The sequence below is a fragment of the Phacochoerus africanus genome, chromosome 3 (assembly GCF_016906955.1).
Source record: "Phacochoerus africanus isolate WHEZ1 chromosome 3, ROS_Pafr_v1, whole genome shotgun sequence".
In the NCBI taxonomy this organism is placed as follows: Eukaryota; Metazoa; Chordata; class Mammalia; order Artiodactyla; family Suidae; genus Phacochoerus; species Phacochoerus africanus.
In genome coordinates, this window is record NC_062546.1 from 201,986,817 (window position 1) to 201,993,767 (window position 6,951).

General features: G+C 46.4%; 1 long non-coding RNA gene across 1 annotated transcript; it reads left to right on the forward strand.

Moving 5' to 3' along the window:
* The first annotated feature begins 708 nt into the window (after positions 1-708).
* On the forward strand, positions 709-6,021 carry LOC125122310 (uncharacterized). The gene is made up of 5 exons (XR_007133761.1): positions 709-826; positions 912-1,000; positions 1,528-1,659; positions 1,763-1,842; positions 5,733-6,021. It is a non-coding gene; the product is annotated as an uncharacterized LOC125122310 (long non-coding RNA).
* The last annotated feature ends 930 nt before the right edge of the window (positions 6,022-6,951 follow it).

Sequence of the window (6,951 nt, forward strand, 5' to 3'; positions counted from 1 at the left end):
AACAACAGAATTTAAAATGGGATTAGAAAAGGTAAAAGTCCGCCAGGATTCAGAAAATTGAATCAGGCAAGTTTTAGAATCTCATTTAGAATAATGTAAAAGGAATGACTGAGGAGATGAAGGGTATTAGAAGAAAATATAATAAGCACGAATGAGACATAGTGGTGTTTCATTGAATGGAAATTGAACAGATGATTTTGCCACCAGCTCCAAGCTGATACTGTTCACTGCATGACAGGCCAATAAATTGAGAGATGAGTTGTTGAGTCAAGGAATAGCTTTATTCCTTTATTCAGAAACCATCAGACCAAGAAGATCGTGGACTAGTGTCCATCTTACTGGAGTTACAATTTAGGCTTCTTTTATACTAAAAGGGGAGGGGGTGTGGTTGGTTGTTGAAAGCTTCTTGGTGTGGGAATCCTTTGTTCTTGCAGCTGTGCACATAGGTCAGGTCATGTTCCTGTATACCTCCAACAAGACAAATGTTATTCTCTGTTCTGCAACTTTTTATATCTATATGAATGGAAAAGTGTTACACCCTTAAAGGTCAGAGCCTTAGGAAAGGGCCTTCCTATGTATTCAAGCTACAGGCAACATTCTTTACTTGTAGCCAAGAAAACAGAAGACAACCTTTAAAGTAAAAGAAACAGATCCAATATGAAGTCAGATTTCTTCTTCCCTATTACAATTTTGTTTCTACAGGAAAATACCTAACATGTGAAGAATGCTCTTCAAGAAGATTATAGACCTTCAGGCCAAACTGAACAACAGTAACAACAAAACACTCCTACTCAGGATAAGCGAAGGAACTTGCTGGAAATAAATAGTAGGGGGATCATTCTTTGGTTTTTAAGACATCACTGAAGAAAAACATAAGAGTGAGGATTTAAATACTATAATTTTTAACTTAGGGTTGAGAGGCAAGAGTCGACTGGTGTGCTGTCACAAAGGAACAATCCAGCATCGTCTAACCACCCCAACGGACAGCTACAAAAATGAGGTATATATTTAACAACCTTTTAAAAACTCAATACACTTTAAAGAGCCTCAATAGTATTATCCACATTCCTTGACCACAATGCTGTAAAACAAGCAAAATGGCAAAGATATTAATAGGAAACCACATTAGAAAATTAACACAAACGTAAGACAAAACATTCCTATGTAACCACTGAGTCAAAGATGAAATCAAAACCCCAATTATAAACTATGAAAAAGTATCATGTTGTGCAAAAATTAAGCCTGGGGGAGGAATGATGCCTGTTACAGCCTTGATTACAACAGTGGGAAAAAAAAAAAAAGAAATTCCAAAATATCCAACATTGAAGAGCCATGAACAGTATGGTGCATCCTTACCCTTACAAGGGACTACTGTGTGGCCATTACACTGTCTTTATTGACATAGAAGGATGCCCATGATAAGTTTTATGTGGGAAAGTTATACGCACAGTGTCTTCCCACTTTTTAAAACCTGTGGCTGTGTTTTATCTGTGGGTGGTAGGTAATTACTTTTTCCTTTCTGTGCAGGGCTATGTTCTTCTTTGCCTCCACAGGCATGTATTAATGAGGTATCAAAATCGACATGCATATATAGACGAAACGGGGGGCTGGGTAAGGATGTGATGCCTGATAGCTGAGGGAGGCCTCCTGTGACTTCAGGTGGGTACGTGGGGGCATGGAATTCACTGCGGGGGGCTTTGCCTGTATAACCCTCCAGAGAGATTATACTTAACATACACTCATTTAACTACATTCTCATTAGCAACTTTGCGGATTTCCTCTGAACAGACCCATTGATGAGTTCTGCCTTCTCCGTAAGAACTGAAGCCCACTTAACAACAGGTAATGGTTTAGTCACCCTGAAATGAGTTGGTAATGTTTGACTTTATGTCCAGAGAGGTGGTGGCGGGTGTCAACAAGACGGGTTTCTCTGAGGTGTCTCCTGAGTGGCGGTTACAGTGTCCCTAACACCCCCAAACATGCCTGTGTCCAGAATCTAACTGCCAGAGCTTGTGACAGGGAACTAGGTGGAGGTGACTCGGACACACAGAGGTGGAAGCTCTCCGCCACCTTGTGTTGCCCTAGGATGTGTCCAAGGATACAGCTGTGAACACGCCAGCACATTCACCGAGAAGGCGCACCCTTCTCCAACGGCCTGCTCCCACTCTTCCTGTGACCCAGCCCCCCAGCCATGAACGCAGGAGAGACTGTCCTGGGGCTGGCCCCCACCCCGCTGGCCCAATCAAAAACTCTCCCTATCATTTGGACTTGGAACCCAATGAATCTAATCAGTGTTTGGGGTGGGGGGAGAAGTAACTAAATTTGGAGCTGGGAAAGCCATGAGGTCATTGCAACTAGACTGTGAGGGAGATAATTCTGCAGGGATGCCGACGACCAGGGGTCAGAGATGATGCGGGTGGAAGGAAGAGGGGTGGGGAGAGAGGATGGGAGGAAGTCAGCCGGGCTCCTGGCAGAGCCCCTGTGAACTTGTCCCTGAATTCCACGAGGCAAACATGTGCCTCCCAGCAACCCCCCCATGAGGCTAGTTGGGATTCTGTTACATGCAACCAGGCAGTTCACAACCAGGCCAAGTATTTGGTGCTTGAAATTTAACAGGCTCAATTTCCACATTAGGAAACAGAAGGCAATGTGAAACAGCCGGAATGTGGTAGGGACATGTTACCTATTCTCAACGTTTCTCCTTAAAAACGTAACCACATGCAAACCTCATGGACAGATTAAAAAAACACTTCTGTAGAACAAACGAAAAAATCCCCAAGACAGCACAAGTCTATGGGGTTTTTTTTGTTTGTTTTTTGTTTTTTTGTCTTTTTGCCTTTTCTAGGGCCGCTCCCGCGGCATATGGAGGTTCCCAGGCTAGGGGTCGAATCGGAGCCTACGCCAGATCCACAGCAACGCGGGATCCGAGCCGAGTCTGCGACCTACACCACAGCTCACGGCAATGCTGGATCCTTAACCCACTAAGCGAGGCCAGGGATCAAACCCAAAACCCCATGGTCGCTAGTTGGACTCGTTAACCACTGTGCCACAACGGGAACTCCAAGTCTATGGGTTTTTACAATTCGAAAATGATTTGGACTTGCTTACATTTAAGAGTTAAGGAAAAATTTGCAGAAAAGTGATGTCGTGAACTAGGAATGGTGCAGGACAACAAAACATCCAGCTAGGACCGAAAGGCACAGGAGGCAGCAGCTCAAACGGCCAAAACGATGGGACGGTCCCCAAAAGAAGTACTAAAGGTGCTGGGTCAAGGGTAAAGGAGGTCACTCAGGGTACCAGTTCTACCACCTTCATCGGGTGTTGTCAGATTTAGCATAAAAACATGTGGAACACTCAGTTAAATGTGATTTTCCGATAAACAATGACAACACGTTAGTATATCCTACATGTGGCATGAGGTATACTAAAAAAAGGCATTGATGATCTGGAAAGTTAATGGGGCATCCTATATTTTATCTGGTAACCCTACCCCCATCCCAAGAAGCTTAGTTAGTTTTCAAGGATAATAGTCGTCGGAGTTCCCGTCGTGGCTCAGTGGTTAACGAATACGACTAGGAACCATGAAGTTGCGGGTTCAATCCCTGGCCTTGATCAGTGGGTTAAGGATCCAGCGTTGCCATGAGCTGTGGTGTAGGTCGCAGATGTGGCTCGGATCCTGCATTGCTGTGGCTCTGGCATAGGCGGAGGCTACAGCTCCGATTCGACCCCTAGCCTGGGAACTTCCATATGCTGTGAGAGCGGCCCTAGAAAAGGCAAAAAGACAAAAAAAAAAAAAGAAAGAAAGAAAAAAAAAGAGAGAGAGAGAGAGATGCTGCTCTGTTGAATACACAACACCTGCCCTCCTGTTCCCAAATGTTTTTGTGTTGCCCGCAAATTTCCTTTGGGAGCGGCCTGGCATGGCAGCATCTTGGGACTGTGGGTAAACCAAGCAGAAACTTTACTAAATACTCTCCCATCCCCAAACCAAGTATAAAAGAATCTCAGATCTAAAAACTGCAAACCCTCCCAAGAGGTTATTTATTGGATTTGTGTATTAATAACACGATCTAAACAATTTTCAAATTCTTGGCGGCTGTCTGGTCCCAGGGAGTGGGAACTTTTTCACCCTCCTCCGCGCCCCCCCATTGCCAGCCACAGATGCAGCTCCTCAGATGTTGTTCCCACCTGAGGTCCCCCTTCTGTCAAAGCGAAATAACATGGAACTTAGTCATAAAAACAAAATGCTGGGACTCAGGCTGGCAGAAGGGGTCCAGGAGGGCGCAGGATGTGGGGGGAGTGCTGTCCATTTACAGGAGGCTCAAGACGGATGTCTTCCCCCCCCCACCCCCGACCCGAGTCTGTTCTGTCTGCATTTGCACTGCAGACGTGAGGCTAGGGGGCGGACTGTATAGAGTACACAGTGGACCACGGGCATGCAGAATGAAATCCATCTCTCGGCTTCCGGGCTGGTGCTACCTCCAGAGAGAGAAAACGAAGGCTGGGAGGGAGAAGGCAATAGAACCCCACACAGCAGCCCCTATTTCCTCCCCCTCCTTTTTAAGTGCTGGAGGTGAATGGAGCAGCCTGGTGCTAAGAAAGGTGGTCCCTTCCACAGGGTGATGCCCCTCAGAGGGGTCAGACCCTAGAGCAGCCAGTTTTGTTCCCAGAACTCTGTATTTGAGCATTTTCAGTCCAGGGATTTTGGAACTACTTAGCTCATCATGGTATACCAAAAAATTGGAAATTGAATTGTATTTTTTCCATGAATTTTGTAGCTAAGGAAATAGATATCTCTGCAACGCAGTGCCCAGGTTCTCAGATCCCCAAGAGGAATGACAAAGAGGGCTCCCACTCTAGTCTTTCACCTGGTGGTGGCACAAACCCCACAGGCAGCATTTTTACCTGATTTCACAGGCGAGAAGGTCAAGCAGCTTATCAAGGTTGTTGCTGTTGGTGAGAGGATTTGAATCTTGTCTCCGCGGCTCTCCACTCTGAGCCGGCTGTAATTTTTTTTCTTTTTCCTTTTTTTTTTCTTTTTAGGGTCGCACATGTGGCATATAGAAGTTTCCCGACTAGGGGTCCAATTGGAGCTGCAGCTGCCGGCCTATGCCACAGTCACAGCAGCTCAAGATCCAGCCAACAGCAATGCTAGATCCGAGCCGTGTCTGCGATCTACACCACAGCTCACGGCCATGCTGGATCCTTAACCCACTGAGTGAGGCCAGGGATGGAACCCTCATCCTCATGGATACTAGTTGGGCTCGTTACCACTGAGCCACGACGGGAACTTCCCAGCTGTACTATTTGATGGAATGTCTGACAGCACCGAGACCCCAGAAACCTGCAAATGGTGGAGTTGTTATCGAATGCAAGTTCATGTGCCTGGCACACAGTAAGGCCAAACAGATTGAAACATAGGAGTTTGGATCAGAAAAAGGTTTATTTCAGGACCATGTCAGGAGACAGGTAGCTCGTGGCCCCAAACTCCAAGAAGGCTCTTAGCAAAGCACTTTTAATGGCAAGGTGAGGGAGGGTGTGGTGGCTGGTCCTTGCAAACTTCTTGGTGTGGGAATCCTTTGTTCTTACAGCTGTTCCCATAGATTAGGTCACCGTGTTCCTGTAAACCTCAGACAAGACAAGTATCAGTCTCTGTTCTGCAACTTTTTAATCTCTATATGAATGGACTCTGAAAGGTCAGAGCCCTGAGAATAGGCTTACCTGTCTATTTCAAGCTACAGGCAACATTCTGTTACAAAAGGTGCAGAGCCAGCATGACGAAGCAGAGGAAAAGGAAGCGCTCTACTATGGAGTCAGATCTGTTCCTCCTTATTACAGTTTCTATAATAGGAGAAGTTCTGAGAAAAAGCGACTCGAGAATATCAGCGACAGAAAAAACCAGGAGAAAGAGGGCTTTTATGCTGTTTCCCTTCTAAAGCCTGCAGACCCTGTTATTTTGGGTTCTCTTATTATCTGGTTTTGATTTACGAGACTTGAGTACGAATAAAGATGGTGTGGATCCTTTTTGGAAGGGTGTTTTATTCTCGTTTCCATGAACTTGAGGGAAAAAAAAGTGAATACAGAGACACCTTGATCTGCCAATTTTGGGGAAGCCAGCGCCTATAAAAGTAAGTTGGCCTTACTTCAAAAAGAAAACAAAGCAGCTTCATAAATCCTGGCGCTCCAGGCTGGTGCTTGTCATTGAAGGAACCGCTCTGCTCCCTATAAGCCATGCAGCGTTCCAGAAGGCCCTGCTCAGCTCGGATTCCAGCTCTCATCGCCCTGGGAGGGGAGTGGGGTTTATCACCCATCTTGATCTTGCACAGGAGCAAATTAAGGCAGAGCGCCCCGCAGAAGGTCACGCTGGCCGTGCGTGGCAGCCGAGGGAGGGACCTGTCAGAGTGTTTATCTCCAAAAAAGCCTCTTTGCAACTCTTAGAGACAAAGCGGTAAGCCAGCGCACCATGCGCCCCGTACCTGGTCTCCAGTTCCTGAATCTTTCTCCTAATTTGAATCCTGCCCCTTGCGCGCACCCAAGAGCCTGCCTCTCTGGGGCCTTTCTCCACGTGAGAATGGAACGATGGTTCTGCCCTGCTCTCCCTTCCTGCTGTGGGCCATGATCTGATGACTCATGCCCCCCACCCTCGCAGGGAGGTGAGGGGCAAGGATCTGGGGGATCGGGGACAGCAGGTGTTTGGACCCCAGGTCTTTCCCTGAAGAGGTTGAGCTCCTTTTGCTTCCTCCTCCATAACGTGGAATCACAGTGTCTGCCTCTGAGGATTTCTGTAAGGATTCAATGAGAAACGTCTGTAGGTTTGGCATGGTGACTGGCACATGGAAGAAATTCAATTTTTAATAGACATTAATAACAATAATAGTAGATTGATAACATTTGTGTACTTCAGTCCGTATTGTGCCTCAACCAGAATCTGTGTTTTGAGCCTTCCTCCTCTAC